This window comes from Cyprinodon variegatus, unplaced genomic scaffold (assembly GCF_000732505.1).
Source record: "Cyprinodon variegatus isolate N-32 unplaced genomic scaffold, C_variegatus-1.0 Scaffold414, whole genome shotgun sequence".
Lineage (NCBI taxonomy): Eukaryota > Metazoa > Chordata > Actinopteri > Cyprinodontiformes > Cyprinodontidae > Cyprinodon > Cyprinodon variegatus.
The window spans coordinates 176,591-195,047 of record NW_015150867.1 but is presented as its reverse complement, the minus strand read 5'-3'; the positions used below and the strand labels follow the sequence as shown (position 1 = coordinate 195,047).

The window sequence follows — 18,457 nt, the reverse complement described above, 5'->3', positions numbered from 1 at the left end:
CTCAACCATGCATCACACAAAAACTTGATATGACGTCATCACAATAACTAATGCTAATAGAAGCAATACATAAGCATGGTCGAAACAACATTCTACAGGTCTAAACTTTGAGACTTTTGCACGTCCACTATGATTTAAAAGGAGATATAGGTAATAATTGATTATTTTAGATGGAAAGAGCTAAAGATATTTTCTAGATGAAATTTGGTGTGATGTCGCGCACCATCTCTCTGTGTTTATCTCCATTTTCTTGCTTACAAGCCTGGCTTGCTGCACATCCTGGTACGTCCATGTGAATATCCGCCACTCGTGGCTTAGCTTCTCCAAACATGCCACCAGTGGGGCGCATCCAGCAAATATAAATGTCCACCTTAATGCCATCATTTGCAAAAAATGAAATACTCTTGCTAGGAGCATTATAGTACATTACAGTAATGAGTTGCTTACTTCTTCAGTAGACATGTTTCTCTGAAAGGTGATGCTGTTTTGCAGTGTTTGTACGTCGGGGAGGTGAAAGGAAGGATGTTGGATGCAGATGGATGGAGGTAGAGATAGGCCTTGCCTAGCGCATGTCATATTTTGGTCTATAATCAGTGCTCATATATATAAGCTTCAATAAATAAATTTTTAAAAGCTCTTACACATTTTTATATATTCCAATAAGCATGAATATTGAAATGTTGGTTTTAGTATTTTTACTGTTAGTAATAGTACTGTTAGTTTTTACACTCCTTGAATCAAAGCTTTCACAGTAAGCACCTGTATACCCTCGGCCTATCTGGCTTAACATATTTTTACCTGTTGCTTCCTTGTAGCTCTGCAATTCATTGCTCATTTCATGCGTCAAAACAGTAACCTTTCTATGAACCTTTGTTTTTCAACTTTTTTTTTTAATGCATATTTGACAACTCTACCATCAGATCTGGGTTAAACTGCTAAATGGAGGTGTGTGGAGGTGGACTGGTTCATTCACAGCATGATGGCGACGCAATTTACAAAATTACAAGCTAGCTGAAACCCTGCCCTAAAGAAGCCCCAGGCTTTGCCTGAATTATTAATTGGGTATTGATGAAGGCCTGATAAATGCACCAATCTTTTTGACCCAATGACATCCTTGACTGCTGCCTTAAGTCAGTTCTGTTGTTTTGTCTTCCTCTAAAGCTACTATGTCTTTGTGACCATTTTCTATGTAAGTTATGTAATCTAAATCCTATGTCATTTTTTTTCTTTATAAGGGTAAAATTAAAGTTTTTTTAGGTGCAAATCTTGCTGCCCAAGGAACCAAAAAATAACACATATTGTCAAGGCAGGCAAAAGTGGTTTAATGTGCTTAGGCTGCGACACTCAAAAAGTTAATCTGAAAAAAGTGTGTAAAAATCAACAAAAATACAAAAGAAAAATCGAATTACCTACTTTTAGGTATTGAAAGAAGATCCATAATGCTTTAACCCTCTAAAGAGAATACTACTGGAAATGTATGGGGGGAAAAAATCTGCCGTTTGTGGAACACTGTGAACAATTAATTACGAAAACATACATTCTTAAAATATTTATGCTACATTTCAACATCTGGTCTAACCAACTTTAAACCAGAAGTATTTGCCACTGACCCATTCAGCAGCTGCACAACACTTAATAAATTACACCTTTAACAAAAGGAAAAGGTGCTGAATTGAAAAATGTTTAGCTGTTTAATGCATTATTAATGCTGCCTCTCCCTCAAATTGGTCACTGATGAATAATTAAAATTAATCTCATTATGGGCGTTTTCATTATAGAGTAATTTAATTAAATGAAAGCCCAAGGACCTCTGTGGGGCCTATAAGCCACTAGGGCCCCTTGCCCTACTCCTCTAATGGATCGAAGACAGTAGAGTGCACTGTTAATGTACAACAGCCCATACATTTTTTAATGGATGTCAGTGAGTATGGGCAGATAATTGATAACCTGTCATCTTTTCAATCATGAAGTCTACTGGGGACCACTGCGAGATAAATAATATAGGAAGGAATCTCTACACACATGAAACCACGTAGAGATCCATTTTGTATATGACTTAAATGTTACTGTATTCTTAGGATAAAACTATTGATCTTGTGTGGTAATATTTAACATTAAGATACTATTTGTTTAAGAATTAGAAAATGTCAGTACAAAATGAGGCTTGAAAAAAAAACAAAGGAATAAGGCTAGAAGTCTTTTGCCGATATTATATTTAACTTCCAGTATTCTTCAGCGCAAATGGTGAATGGTATAAGGTGTACACCTGATACCAAACAATAAATGATATCTGAGTCAAATGGGAGCCATTAAAGACCTTCTTAGCGAAGGAGAGGAGGGGCTAAAAAGGAAGAGAGTATCTAGGTTTGTCTTTGCTCAAGGAGCACTTAAGCACTCTAATTATTACATTGCAGTTAAGAGGCACTCATATAATTCACACTAAGAGGACTCTAGCTACTCTTCCTCTACACATACAGAGGTGTCTTGGCTGTCTGCAAAAGCAGCTTGACAAGCAATCAGTACACAACAAAAATGGTTGATGGTTCAACTATTTATCTTTAAAGTATCATTTCAAAATACGAGTTAGAAATTAAAACAGTTTATCTTAAAATAATTGATCCATAAAAGAAACCATGTTAATTTTGGAGTTTACAGTATTTAGAGCAATATTTTTAAGTTTTTTTTATTATTGTGTAGAAATAGATTGTTTCACCCCATGTTTGCTCGGGATGAGTGAGTACTGCATTCTGATTTTCCAATCATCCTGAAAAGCTCTTTCACATAAGATAAACCATGAGTAGCCCACTGTTCTGGTATGTCCATATGAACTGCGGTTCTCATTATTTAATCTCATGCTACAGCATACAAACCTCTGTTTGTACTGATTAAGCTTCACTCAAAACTGCATGCCAAAATAATTCAGTGCAGTATATTAATTAGGCATTTATGCAGGCATCTTTTTAAAGGACCTTTCCAAACAAAAACAAAAAAATCTGTTGAATGATTGTGAAAAAATTCCAAGTCAATTGTTTATTGTGTAGACAAACATGCAGTCAAGTTCAGTTTTTAAACTGGTTAAAACGCTTTATTTCTAAAGAAATCCAACAGATTGCACAGATTCCTTGACTTGCAAGACTCACTCTTCCTGAAGTGACAGTGGACGGTTGCTTGGTTATTTCGTAATAATTAATCATATCAAGCATGCATGTGGTTACAGTGGAAAGGAAAATTCATCTTTAACAGAAAGAAAGCTTTAGAAGAAACAGGCTTAGTTTATGTCATGATTTTGGTGCTGATTACTGGCTTAATTGCTCATTTTTTTCACCTGTCCAATTCTGTCCAGTTTTCTCATTACAGCTCATCTGATCCACCTGCTCCTGCCTCTATTTAAGGTGCTTGCTCCCAGTCGTCAGCACCAGATTATTCTTGAGCCTTTGGTGTTTCTAGCTTTACTTACAGTATAGTGTCCTGATTGCCTGATCATGACCTGTTTCTGTCTTTGGACCTTTGAGCCTGCCTGCCCCGCTTCTGATCCGTTTGCCTGACCTGTCTTCGGATTCTGTTGGATTGTAATGTGGACTGAACCTAGATCTGCATCTTGACTTCTTGACCTGCTGGTATCAACCTCTTTCTCTGGACATGGACTGAACTCTAAACCAGTTTAGTGACTCATATACTCAGATCACTCTTCGTCAGGTTTTCGTGGTCACTGACCTGTTTCTTTTCTCCAGAGTTACCTGCCTCTAATGCCCTAGCCACTGCTGCTGCAGAAACACAAAACTGTTGTAACTGTAAATGCTTTTTAATTTATCCCACTGTCTGTCTTGCCTGAATACTGGGTCCCTCTGTTCTGAGTCATTACAGAATAGCCATCTACCATTATGGAGGGATTGAATCCCAGATCACTTTTAATATTTAATTAAGAAGTTAATAAAGTTAATAGCAGTAGTAGGTTCTTTAGCGGCTTTATCTAAGAGAGAGACACAACTAAGCAGATCAACCAGCCTTTACATATATCTATAGAACAAAGGAGCACAAAAAGAGTTAACAGCAGAAAAAGCTTAGCTGATAACTATGTCTAGGAGAGAGATAGGTCTATATACTGGAAGACAAGGTGACATATCTATAGAAGGAGATCATAAAGTTGGAAATAGTCCATTCTACTGTATGCCATTCTCCAGGAAAGCTAAACAAAACGCCAGCCCAGATGTACAGCAGAGCAAGAGAATATAATGGAAAGTTAAAACTGGCCATACAGTGGGCAGTATCAACTAATAACTGTAAAATGCAGAGTAGTAACATACATAATGAAGCAGAACAAGTGAAAATGGTCACTATGTCTTTCAGCAGCCTTGCCCTACAACAACATCACAAATAGTAGGTTTTAAGCCCAATCTTAAAAGTAATTACAATTTCTACCATAGGGACCAAAATAGGGTACTAGTTCCAAAGATGAGGAGCCTAAAAAACTAAAAGATTTGCTTCCTATTTTAATTTTGTAAATTCTAGGACCCCAACAGTAGAAACCTGCAGTTTTTCAGTTAGGAAAATATGGAACAATTAGATGTCAGATGTATGATGGATTTAATTAGGAAGGGCTTTTTTCTTATGTGAGAAGGAGAAATTGAAGTTAAGTAGAAATACATAAAATATCAAATTAAATCTATTTTAAATCTAAGCAGGGGGCAACAAAGGGAAGCTAAAATATAAGAAATATCACATCTCTTTTCGGTTTTTATCAACATTTTTGCTACCCTGTTTTGGATAAGCTGAATATCTTGAACTTGAACATTTGTCCTGATTGTAAAGAAGTACAGCCATTAAACCTTTAACTGACAAATGCTTGTTTAAATTGCCCAATGAAATAAAGCCCGAAGTATAACTACTGTAAAAGTAACAGTTGGGCTTTCAATTTCTATCTTACTATAAATGGTAATATTCCCGACTATAATGACCTTATTAGTTAAGAAATGAGAAAGCTGATAAAGAAATTGAGAGTAAGAGCCTGGTAGACATTACAAAACACTAAACAGAAATAGCTTTAGTGCATTCTAATTTGAAAAGGAAAACAAAGGGTTGGATTTTCAAAATGAATTTAGCTACAACTTGGTCTGGGATTAATCAACAACTAAAACATGGCTGCCACATCTCATCCTTGCTCAGCCGTTCAAGGAATGGGAAAATCCAGATGATCAGAAGGAGATGACTTAGTCTTACTAAGATTATTCGCTTGCTACAGCTTTCTGTGAGAGAAATGTCTCAGTCCGATTATAACAAGTCAAGTCATTTGCTAACAAAGTCATTGAAGAGAGAGATTGCATGTCAACTAGCCAAATAAAATAGTTTTAATTTTCTGAGTTATATTTTTCCACGATTTGCACTTTGTCTGTTTAATATGGATGGTGAATGTAAGTTATTGACCCTGCAAATTTCTTGAACCCATTTTTTGATCAACTTAGTTTAGAATTGAGAATTTTTTAGGTTACCTTTATGTAAATAGAGCCATATATTTTAGCCCCAAATTATATACAAACAAGACTACAACAAGACTATCAGCAACAAACTTGTATGTTCTTATAAAGGAGCACACTGTTAAAATCCCTCCATTTGTGACATACACATTTTTGAAGTGTAATATAAAGAATGGTACTAAAAGAAGTGGTAGGTAATTCCATTTCTTGTAGAAAGTACTGTGAGATAAACCAAAATACAGGAGGAGTAATTTCATAGTAGACTTACTGTAAGTAAATGCCACCTTCCTTGTTTTGAAGTATAAATGTCCCATTATGTCGTGAGCGGTTGCTCTATTTAACAAAGAAACATCTTATTTTTTCACTATGTTTATGTTTAAATGATAAAAACAAGTCATTTTACTTTTTCAGCATAATTTTCTGTGTTGTATTAGCAATTAATCTGTAAGAAACCAAGCAAATCTGTTTTTTAATATGCTTTTCTTCAGTGAGAAATACTGTACATTTCTTAAACAGATAAAACACTTTTATATCCCAGCAGAGAAAAACTCTAATTTCTACCAAAGGAAGAAGGTGAGGTACACACTGGGCTTTCAACCCAAAGTTGACGACTTATCCTGTTATTTTCATAATCACTTTATTGCTCAGACTTTCTCCCAGTCTGCCAGGCTTATATAAATTGAATGAATACAATTATTTTGCTTAAATCATAGTGGGAAGTGTATGTGTATGCACATCAGGTCTGCATTTCAGAGAGGAAATCTTTAACATAAACATCTGCATTTTGTGAAAACAACTGGGTAATTAGTTTAAGGCATAATAAGCTGGAGTAGGCACACAATGAAAGAAAGCATTCTGGCTTTAAAATGAATAAAAATTGATTGTGTCCCAATAAAAAACGAATTGGCAGAGTGTTAACTGGATTCCACATAAACGTCTGTAGCAGTCCCTGGCCGCTTTATTGTGTGCTAATGCAATAGAGAACACTTAGCAATAAATGCTCCTCTCTGATGAGCTCACAGAGGCTTTCCAAGATGGCCTGATGAAATTGTAAAAATTAGATTTCAGCTAGCTGCTAATGACTCCTAAAACAAAGGAAAATCTCCAAATAGAATTAGCCTGCCCTCCTCTTCTCTAAATACATCATATGTAAATTACTGTCATTTGGAGAAATATGCTTGCCTGGAAGGTAAAGCCTTCATTAGGAAACCTCAGAAGGTTTGGGACTCAAACCAGAACTCCTCTAGGACATTTAAAAAGTTTGAGCACTAAGTGAAGGTAGCTATTCTTCGCTCATGGCGGCAAATCGTAGGCATGACTTACAAATTAATTTCATATTATCGTCGTCAAGCGGGACCCATTTTGCTTCAAGGCTGAGAGCATAAATAGCTGCTATAGGAAACAAATAATTCATGTAAAATTGCATTTCTGTTATCCATTTTTGTATTTAATTTAAAATCCACAAACAGCATGCTCGTTTAGATACAATATCTTCTGCAAATCACCTCATTCATGCATAGAAAACAATATAGTCTCAGTGAAAGTTATTTAATACACTTAATTAAATGACTGAAAGGCTGATACATTATGATAGCCACTTAGAGCATTATATACTGTCTTATATAAAGCTTTTAACAAGACAAGAAGTGCTAACACTGCACCAAAAGCTACAATCAATTCTAAATATAACCTAAAAACTATGAAAGATTGTTTTACTGATTATCACCATTCTAATAAATAAACATAATCTTATCAAATGGACTAAAAGAACCAAAGTGAAAATAATAAAGGTTGCAAAATATTTGCTATAACAAATCAAAAATGAAATCAAAGTGCCTTGAACATTTTTATAAATTTGAGTTGTTCATCTAAAGTGTGGTTTGTGATTCATTTTGACTTTTTTTTTTATCATTGGTAGAATATAGCAAAGTATTTTTTTGGCCAAGGACAAAATAGCATGTAAGTTCAGATCAAATACATGCCTTTTAATGTAAAGACTTTAAAACCAGTTACAATTTCTTAAAATGTAGTTTATTTTTTTACTTGAAGGCTCAAAATTACCAAAGCAAAACCGCATTAAAATATATAAACATAGTCATATACTTCTCACTTTAAGAAATAATTTAAAAAAATTTTTTAAACCAAAATAAAAATGTACCTTCATAGAAAATAAATAAATATCAGCTACTATTTTAAAAATACAGCTGACAAGCCTTGAAAGAAATTTCTATGAAGCAACTAAGTGCAGTGTCCATTGAGCAGATAACATAATAAATCCCCTGCTAAATCAACTTGACTTATTATATTTATATTAACTTATGCTGCATATGTTACTCTTTGAAGAGCAGAGGCTTATTTCCCACCTGTAATGTAACTTTGCCTTGAGGAAAGACATACACCTGTTCAGTTTTTTCTCCTATTAGTGTTGTTTACTTCAGCTGGTATTTCAAAGGTACATCTTTTAGCTGTGATTTGCTTATAAATGACAACTATTAAACTTCAGTTTTCTTTTCTAAATAAAGAGATTCTACTGGAGTAAATATCCAAAGAAGGAGCATTGATAAACTCTTCTAGTGACTTAGAACAATATCATCATAATAATTCCCTTGCTGATATTCAATCTAACAGTAGCTTTTTGGTGACGTGAAACTGCATCAGCCTCATTTATTCGTTTGGTAATCCAAGACAGATTGAGTGACAGCCACAGAACATCACATCATTTATGCTCCTTTCAAACGGACAAAAAGTACCAACTAAGTGAAAAAAAATCAAGGTTGCTACATACATTCCTATAGTAAAATGATTTGCAGTCAAAGTGTCTCCACATTTTTAAGTAGATTTAAGAATTGTCCAACAGTGTGATCCGTGATACATCTTGGATTTCATTAGCCAAGGACAAAGAGCATGCATACTGCATATCGTCTATCTTTTATCAATTTAGATATATTGATACATTTTGTATTGTTCAATGTGAACCTATTGAAAAAGACAAGCTGAATTTTAAGAACACTATACCCACAAATCAACGTTTTATGCTGCAGATGTTACTCTTTGAAGAAGATTTTTCTGGATATCGCGACTTAATTAAGCCTTAAGTTTTACAAAAGCAATAACTCATTAGTCACCACAGTGATTTATACTGTACTGCTAGCCACCTTCAGACCAGGTGAACAGCATGACTTACTCAGTCTTGGTGCTATAACTGCTTAGTCAGTGTCACACTTATCAGAAATCTGAGGGTTTTGTCATTAAACACACTTTCTTATCTGCATATTTTGGTATTTTTATAATCAGCCTACATTACATGTTACTAATATACACAGTTTTAACATTATTACAGTAGCCTGTACCATTATTTAAATGTTCAATGTGTGCATTTTTACTGGTCCATGTATTTTTAAAGACAGCTGTTATTCTAAGTTTGACATAAAGGTCTTTATTAGACTATAACATGTGCTATAGGTATCAGAGAAATGCCCATATTTCAATCATTCCCAACAATTTCCTGCGTGAGGATGGTATCCACTTCTTGTGAAGACTGCTGGTTACCAAAATTTAGAACAAGTCATTGAAATAATATAAGCACTTAATTAACAACCTTCATAGACACAGAAAAATAAACTACGTAATTAGGGCTTCTAAAATATTGGATATAACATGAATTAGGCTACACATCACAAAATAAGCTGGTGGAGCACATTTTTCAATCTTTTATACAAGATTCCCTAATCCTTAAGACACATTTTTTTTATGCTGGGATATTTTGTCAACAGAAGAACCCAATGTTTATGTAAGAGTAGGTTATGGTTAGGCTTAAATATATAAATGTATTAAGTGACTTAATATGCCATACTTTAAATGTTCTTTGATGCTGACTGCATTTCAGCAACATAGACACAACATGGCTTGGCTCAGTCCTACACTCCCAAACCTATTCCTTCCTGGATCCCATCTAAAATAAGCCACCCCTTGTCTAAGTTGAGGGCCTGATTTTCTGCATCTTGAATTCTAGGAATAACAAAATGTTGTTATAACAAAAAAAGAGTGATAAAACATATCTGCTGTTTGACAAAGGTTTCAATATCAGACGCCATTCATGATGTACCCAGGTTTTAGTCCAAAGCCCCCTACATTGAAGGGAAAGTTTTAAGCCACTTAACCAATGTGACTAAATGCTAAATCAAAAAAGTTACATAAATATAAAAACACTTATTTGAGAAAAATGAATAGTACTCCTTCCAGCTAGGATGGTTCCAGTTAAGAGAAGTGGTTGCCAAATCAATGAATCTGTGATCGACCTCTTGGTCTCCTGAAAAGAGCTGCAGACCTGGACTTAACTGGACCACTTACACCTGGTTTGACATAGCTCCACCTATTGAGTCTGGTTTAGAAATGGTTGAACATATACAGCCAGGATACACTCAAAACACTACGTCAAGTCTGACTTATCTCTTATCATGGAATTTCTAAATTCAGCTTTTTGAAATAGGCCTGAGAAATACTATAAGAGATCAACTTAACACGTGTGTCTATATCCTTGCTTCTCCCTATTGATTTGTACCATAAATTTCAAACTTACATTTTAGAAAACAATAATACCAAATACCAGAACCTATAAACAATTCTTTTGCTATTTTTGGGTTGTTCATAATTAATTTTACGTTCCTACAGGGTATATTCTGTTTGTTGGTGTCTTATGCTAGAACAGACATATTTTTTTTTATTACCCTTGTTTTCATTTAGCCACATAATCGTACCTTAATGTAGTAAAACTCCATGTTCACCTGTGATCATATTAGAGGTTGGACCGTATGCTAGCATGTGTAAAATGTCAGCTGGGCACAAGATTACAATATTTCACAAGTGTGTGAAAATCAGTTCTAAAGTTCTAGTATCTTGTTTAGCGTTGCAGTCATAGAGTATTGTCCTTATTTAGAGAAGCTGTCACAATGATTTACAGTAGTTTACACCTTGTATATGTGTGGAAAACCAATAAATGCAAAAACTGTGTATTTACCACATTATGGCTAGAAATGATGTTTAAAATATCTGCTTATCTCTATCATTGGGTTTGTTGGACACATGTTTGCAGGACTTGAGGTGGCTACGGGGCTGCATTGGCTGAGCCACTTTAGTGTTTTCTGAGGGTCACTCTTGGGGCAAGAAGCAGACTGCAGCTGTGGGGTATTTCCACCATCCATAAGCACCTATGTATTAATGGGCTTACACACACTGAAAAGCAAAGCTTACATCTGTCAAACCACATACTAAGAGGTATCTTATATCCTATGTTTCCTGCAAAGCGAAGTAGTACTCGTAACTAAACAACTGCACAGGATGGATAATTAGGCAGGAGGACAATTGTATTCATTAGTATCTATACATTTTATACCCCAAAATGAAACCTTCGAGATTGTTCAGCTATTTTTTAGGTTTTTATATCTTGTACGTGTTATATCTGATGTATCTAGATAATGATGTTCTTGAAGAAGTGAAGAACCAGATTACAGTAATTGGAAGTCCACACTGTGACAGAAATAGCTGTTCTCACACAGGGGCTAGACCCACTGGTGCCTTTTGCTGTCTGTTGGCAAGAACTAAATATATTTTCTGCATTCTGAATGACATTCCACTCTAAGGCATATGTGCCAGTAGATAACTGTGCCTGAGAATAAATAGCTTCCTCAGCCAAGCCTTGAGACACGTCAAAGTTGCGTGCACATGTATGTGATTTATTTGATTTGGGGGGGAATTTATTAATACATTTAAAGCAGGTGGAAAGAAGTGTCACTTTCTCAAACTTACATTGCCCCAATGTTTTTAGGCTCGTAAAAGCAGGCCGTATTTTATGCCATTCTGACCACCTGACCAGTGGAAAAACGTCACCGGCTGCAAGGAGTTCAGGCACGCATCCAAAATGTGAACTTCTGAACCAGAGAGCCTGCCGTCTCATTTGTGCAGAAGAAGGAGGCAGTGGTGTGTAGCAACAGGCACTCTAATTTCGTGGTGGCTGAGGAAAGCTTTACATAAGTGATGTGATGTTCTGTGGCTGTCACTCAATCTGCCTCGGATTGCCAAATGAATAAATGAGGCTGATGCAGTTTCACGTCACCAAAAAAGCTACTGTAAGATTGAATATCAGCAGGAGAAATTTTACGATGATATTGTTCACTAGAAGAGTTGACAATAGCTCCTTCTTTAGATATTTCCTAAAAAAATAATCTAATTTAAAATGAGAAAAATAAAGTTAAATAAGCATAATCATATATAAACAAAGGACAACTAAAAGATGTACCTTTGAAATACCAGTTGAAGTTAACAACACTAATAGGAGAAAAAGCTGAACACGTTGCGGTTCATGTCTGTCCTCAAGGCAAAGTTACATTACAGGTGTAGAATAAACATGCTCTGTAGTTCTCTTGGACTGAGGCTTGAAAATAGCTGTGCAAGCACTTGTGGACCACACACAGCTGTTAGTGCTGTGGTTCCGCTCACATCATAGAGGTTTATGCCAATTAGCTGCCATGACTATTTGTAGGGTGTCTGTCATAAATGAAAATAGATGGACTATTCTCCAAAGTCCCGTGGCGCTGTGGTTGGCGAGTCTATAATATTCTTAACAGCGATGACTGTCTGTTTATTAAACTCAGACTCAATCCCAGATCCTCTTATGGGTCGTAAAGGTTTTTTGTTTTGTTTGTTTTACCCTTCGAAGGATGAAGGGGTAGTTTTTATTCAGGCATTCCGCAAAGTTAGGGACATTTTGAATTGCAATATAAAAAGGGATAAACTGACATTTGGTCCACTGCTGCTTGCGTGTAAAAATAAATCCATCGTTTTTTTTTTCCACTTTGTTTTCATGTACAGCTAGAACAGATAAACATTTCTCAGAAACATGATGTAGAAGTTCCGGAGTTAGCACATATACAGCTCAACTAAATGGCAAAAGAGACCCACAGCAATTAATCAAGTGTGAAACACCTCATACCAAGGGTACTGTCTTTGCAGAGGGTATGAGTAAAGAAGGTACTGGTGGTAGTAATTTTCTTTGCATTTTAAGCCTGTGGGAAAACTTACTGACAAATAATGAAAACAGAGACAGGCGATGTCTTTCAGATCTGTTTTCTAAAGTACAGGACGATGATTAACCTTCTTATATTCATAAGAAAATATATTTTCTATGATTTTTACAGAGTAAATAAAAAGGACTAATGTTATATTTAGTAAATCCACCTTTTGATGCAGCTGCCTGCTTGTTACGGTAAGTGTTTTCAAACGTTGGACAGAGACTGTGTGTCTTGCCCATTATAAAATTTTTTGTTTTTGCAAAGTAGCTCAAGATCATTGAGGTAAATAGAGGGCTTCTGTCAAAATCCATTACTCTGCTACCCATAGATTCGTAGTTTGATTTAAAACAGCTCTAAAGAACTCTAGTGTTGGTTGATTTTGGTTTTGCCCAGTTGACAAAGGCTACATTGTTTACCCTGAAGGAAGACAGTGTTTCCTGTGGGGGGGTGCGGTTCTTGTCTCCCGGTCCCGTGCTGTTGTTGTCATGCTTTGCGGTTGTATGGCCCTGCATTTTTGTTTCGAGTGGCTGTGTGAAAGTTGAAAGTGTTTGTTTTACTCTATCTGGTTTTGGGGGCTGCTTGTCTTCTGCGGGTCGTGTCTCTGCGGAACTTTGAGCTTTGATTTTGTTGCCTGTTTATGGAGTTTCTTACTGTTTGTTTCTCTGTGGGTGACTTGATTTCATGTTTATTTTTTTTGTTTCTGTTTGACTGCAGTTGTGTGTTGTGTTTGGCCCTGCTTTTGTTGGGTGTGCGTCTGCGTCGTTTTGCAGCTTCGGAGTGTTTTGGATGTCAGCTGAAGGAACAACAATGGTCAAATCCAACCCTGTGTGTTTGCTGTGTTCTCTGTATGGCATTTGGTGAACTAATTCTTCTGCTTTCTATTAACTAGAGATAGACTTGCTGATATTAGTGTTTTTTCTGCTCTTGGCTTCAGCGTATACATTCATGCTGTATTGTATGTTTATCTGTTCATCTTTTGCTTTCAGTTGCCTTGCCTTAATATTAGACAAAGCAAATGGATGCTGCTCCCTCTGTTATCTGTCAATAATATTTTCTTTTTTTGTTGATGTCATTTTTTCTTTAAAACAAGACTTGTTTAACATTTGTTATCATTGACACTTTTATAATGTAAATGTAATAATGGAAAAAAAGCACATATTAGGGAACAGTTTGATTAACTAACATCATCAGCCTTAAAAAAACACTGTATCCATTGTTCTCTACAATTCACAAACACTTTCCTCTTATCCTTCTTTCATTAAGGCCAGCTTTATGAATTGCACATCTAAGTATTATCCTTTGCAGGTTTCCCCACCTGAGCTGTGGAACTCTGCAGCTCCCCAACATTAACTTAGGCCTCTCAGTTTCTTCTAACAAAGCTCTCCTACCTAAGACTGCTTCAAACTTCTACGGAAATTTCTCCATGATTACTCACAGTGTTGTTGGTGTTCATGATGTTTTTTGTCCAGATATGTTCCTTAGTTGCACCTCTGAAGCCTTTACTAAATAGTTGGTTTTAATATAACAATAAAATAACACACATTGTCTCATTTCAATAATTTGGTGACTTCTGAGTGCATTTGTTCACAATGGTTTTTTTTTTCTTTTTTTAGGAGAATTACATAAAGGCGTTCATACAAATATGCATCCCAATTCTTAAGTCTTTTATTTGTAAAATATGTTAAAAAAAAAAACTATGACTGTTTTATCTTTTTTTACAAAATCATGTTCCAGTTTATTCAAGTCTAGTACAGAAACATTATTCAACATTTCAGCTCGTAATATGGCGACTAGTATGTGTAAAATTATGCATTTCTTCAGCCTTGCCTTTTTGACACTGGTGACATAATGCAGGAGAAAGCTGCTGCTGAACAGGGGAACCTTCTGCGCTCTTGCTTTTTATACACCTATTTAAGAACAGCAGTCTTTCACACCAAGTTTAGCAGGAAGAGGCAATAAAATGAAATGGTCAAGACCTACAGTATTTCATAATTAATAGGTAGCTCCAACAGCAGAGCTATGCACACTGACGTAAAAAGATCAACAACACATAAAGGTGATCTTTCACTCTCCTGAAAATTATAGACCACAAAAAAAGAAACTTATTGCTAAGGGTATTCGTTTTACTTAAACAAAATAAAAATCTGTTTGAAATGTGTCAGGCTTTTTATAATCTCTGATTGCTCTGTTTCATTTGGACGTCCTACAGAGCTGCTGCTCTACCTGGGTAAATGATCTAATTTGTTACTAAGGTGGTCCCTGGCTCTTTCCAGGTCACCACCTGCCAGCAGTACTGTAAATTACTCGCTGGGCCTAATTGGCCATGTCCGCTGCATTACTATAAACTAGCAGTTGTGTGCTAACTCTATTGTCAGGTACTTAATCAAGCCAGCAGATTTATTTCTCAGCCTTAACTCTCGGGACAACTGCAAGTGTGCTTTGGTATTGCACGCCTTTTTTTAGCATGTGAAATTAAACCAGCTATTTTCAGTTGGAAATGATAGCAACAATGTTATCAACCAAAACCATATGAGGCCTGGACTATGCAGTACAGGCACTTACAAAACAGCACAATAGATCCAGATGTTGCTCAGAATGACCCTACCTAGGGGGGTATGGGGCCATTATGCCAATCAAACACTCTTAACACTTGAAGCCCCAGCCCTAAGGCAAAAAGGAGAAAATGTGTTTCTTACCACACTGATACCCAATGGTAACGACAGACGCCAAAATGAGCGAAGATTCCTACCGCATTCACCTAAAAGAGAACAAAAACCATTTAATGATCCTAAATAAAGATATTCCTTGACAAAAACATTTCTCAATTACTTCCAATAAAATCAAGTATTTATCTACAAACCCAAAAACATTCAGTGAAATTATTCTTAAAAGACAGACGATACCAAAGTTAGGATTCCAATTTCTGCTCATGGAATTGTATCAGACTATGGCTGCAACTAACGATTATTTTGCACATCGATTAACCTGTCGATTATTTTTTACATTTTTTTTTTTTTTACTTAAATAAAAAATATTTATAATTTTTTTCACAATTTTGGTATAATTACTGCTCTGAGTGTGTTGCTCTGTCAGCTAAAGGCATGTTTTAATTGCTCAGCCCCAATGCAAACTCAGTCCACACTTTGGGGCACTGTTACCTGAACTTCATTAGACCACAGTACGTTAACATTGCTATGACTCATTAATCATCAGTAATAATATTTTTTTTTTTAGCCAAGCACTTAGATTTTCAATCACAAAATGAGAATTTAAAACATGAAAACCTGTTATGAAAAATATTGTTATATAGTCATATCGACAAGTAAAGAATACAATTGTTAAGAAGTCATATAAAAACAACGGGAGCGTGTTTCTGATAGTGTAGCACTTTAGCAAATCTCTCCCTGTGCAAAGACCAAGGTGTCATTTCTTTTTGTACCCATATACTGTAACAGAGTCACAGCTCTTTGAGAACAAATTGTTATTTTAAGTGAAGTGCTGTTAGGTCATTAGAGCAGCTTTCTAAAATCCAGCTGTCAGAGCAAGGAGAACACAAAGCATGTCCATTTAACTTAAATCCATTTGGAATAGTCTCTATACCCAACCAAAAAAAAAAAATAATCATAAATCCTAAAAAAAAATCCTTTTTATAACGCTGGCTGAAGATATTACATTTCAATGAATTAATACTATTCTACAATAAAACTAGATTAAAATATTAGCAACTCAGTCCATCATTTATTCAAATACTCGAGCAAAGAGTGAAGTGAATAAAAAAAACATAAAAAATCTTTTAATACAGTGTGAAGGAAATAGAAACTTTAAATAAAACACAACCAACTATTAATCTCTTAAGTGAACAGAATTATTTGATTGACTTGCAGAATTCAACTAATTCAGTCAATGACCGCATTTTTTCCTTCAGTAAATTGAAGTATAATAAAGCTGAAACAATAAAATGCAGCTGCAGCAGAGTCCAGGCTGAGAACAGACTAAGACTAAGCCCTGGGCATGCAGAGGGGATGTGGTCAGTGTAGGGATGTCAGAAGCATAATGGGCCGCTGAGTCATAGGTTATAAAAAGCTGTCATTAGGGATTTCTGTCCTCAGCAGCTCATCACGCAGGACTTGTGAATTATTTATTACGCTGGAAACTCAAGTGGCCCGTTACTCAAAGACAGCCTGGTTTCCTGCACTTTGCTTTCTGACCTTTTGGGCCTGTTTAATAAAAGTGCATCATGGTTATGTTGCAATTAAAGTCTGACCCATTTCTGATGGCAGCACTACTGCAGGTTGTTCTGAGTATTTATTCCAATTTGATTGGAAACAATTTATGTATTTTTTTAAAATTATTTTTCAATTTTCTTTATCTTCAAGCCTGACAGAAAATAGCTTCCCAGATAAAGATTTCCAGGGCAACACTGATTTTATTTTCTTCAATGTTAGACCTGATGATGCCGACTTTGTTTTAGATGTGTCTAAAAAAAGGCAATAGATTTTTACATTGCTGCCACTGTTCTTTAAAGTAAGCAGTAGTTTTAAACTCAACATGGAAATAAGAAATTAGCCTGATTTATACCTTTATTGCCACCATTTATATACTGTAGAGATTATAGGAGAACCATATTATCTTTAGAAGAGTGGTTGGTAGATTTTATGACAACAGTTTTTCTTTTATGTGTCCTAAGGATTGTCAAAAACGATTAAATCGTTTAGCGTTATATTCCATCTGCTTTGGTTAAAAAAAAGGAAACTATTCCTCTAAATCTGTCTCACTTAACTTTTTCCTCTCTGTTTTTGATAGGAAAGTCAATGCAAATCAGCTCACGCATTTTTCCTCACTTTGTTTTGTTCTCAGTGTATGAAAATGGTTAAAAATCCCATGGGTCAGTGAAAACGATCCCCCCTCCACTTCAGTCGCCTGCTCTAAGTCAGCCAAAACATTCCAGACTTCAAAAGACGGCTTTAGTCTACCAGGGCCATTTCAGTGTCCCAACCTCCATGGCCCAGGAAGACTTGGTTATTTGGATAAATTAATTTCTGGAGTCTGCCTGAGTTGCAAAAACAACCTCCTGCCTGACAGCAAATTAGTCTAACTGGAGAAAAAACTAGAAAATATATCAGGTTAAAGAAAACACAGACTTCTTCTTCAGACCAACCCGATTTTTGTTTAACTGATCTCCTGCTTTGTTTATGATTGCAGCTAACTCTGGAAATTTTAATATTATCATATAAAAATATCATGCAAAGCATCTGTAAACTAAGTAGTTGGCAGGTGAAGAGTTTCAATAGGCACCATCAGAAGAGCGGCAGTAAAAAACAGGCGGTGTACAGTACACAGCTGACCGCCTGGCTACCATAAAAAAGCCTAATGTAAAAGTTTAACAACTGTCAGCGGTATTAAAAAACTGATATAAAGCTGAACTGTCTTGACAAAAAACATTTGCGAAAGATGAAAAAAAAATTTTAAACAGAGAAGAAAAAAAAAAACACTACGAAAGTGGGGGGGGGAGGAAAATGGTTACGGAGGGAAAATTATGCAAACAGATGAAGACAATCCAAAATTAATGGTCCACAACATTTTCAGGCACTCAAAGAGCTGTCCAAGGACACCATGGGGGGAGACTGCCTGGCCCCCCAGTAATTGGAGGAGCATGTAACTTCAAAAGTAAGGCGAACAGACTGAAAAACTCTCCTGTGAAGTGAAGTCTTAAAGCAAACTTAAAGCACATGTAGAGTACAGTAGGGAATACAGTGCATGTGTGAATGAAAATCGTTCTGTCGAGACATGATTCGAGGCAATTTTGCCGCTTTTACAACTGACTCAGCTCTGAGCTGCAATCTTTGGATTACTCTCTTTCCACCTCAAGTTTTTTTTTTCTTTTGATGGATAACGCACCACAGCAAAAACCAAATATTT

The 18,457-nt window shown here is 35.8% G+C and overlaps 1 protein-coding gene across 1 annotated transcript in view; it reads right to left on the bottom strand.

Moving 5' to 3' along the window:
* eya1 (EYA transcriptional coactivator and phosphatase 1) overlaps nt 1–18,457 on the bottom strand; it is an 86,429-nt gene that overhangs the window by 61,289 nt on the left and 6,683 nt on the right. Inside the window, exon 2 of the mRNA XM_015388120.1 lies at nt 15,235–15,296. The gene's annotated coding sequence lies outside the window, so the exon portion shown is untranslated. The remainder of the gene's footprint in view (nt 1–15,234; nt 15,297–18,457) is intronic.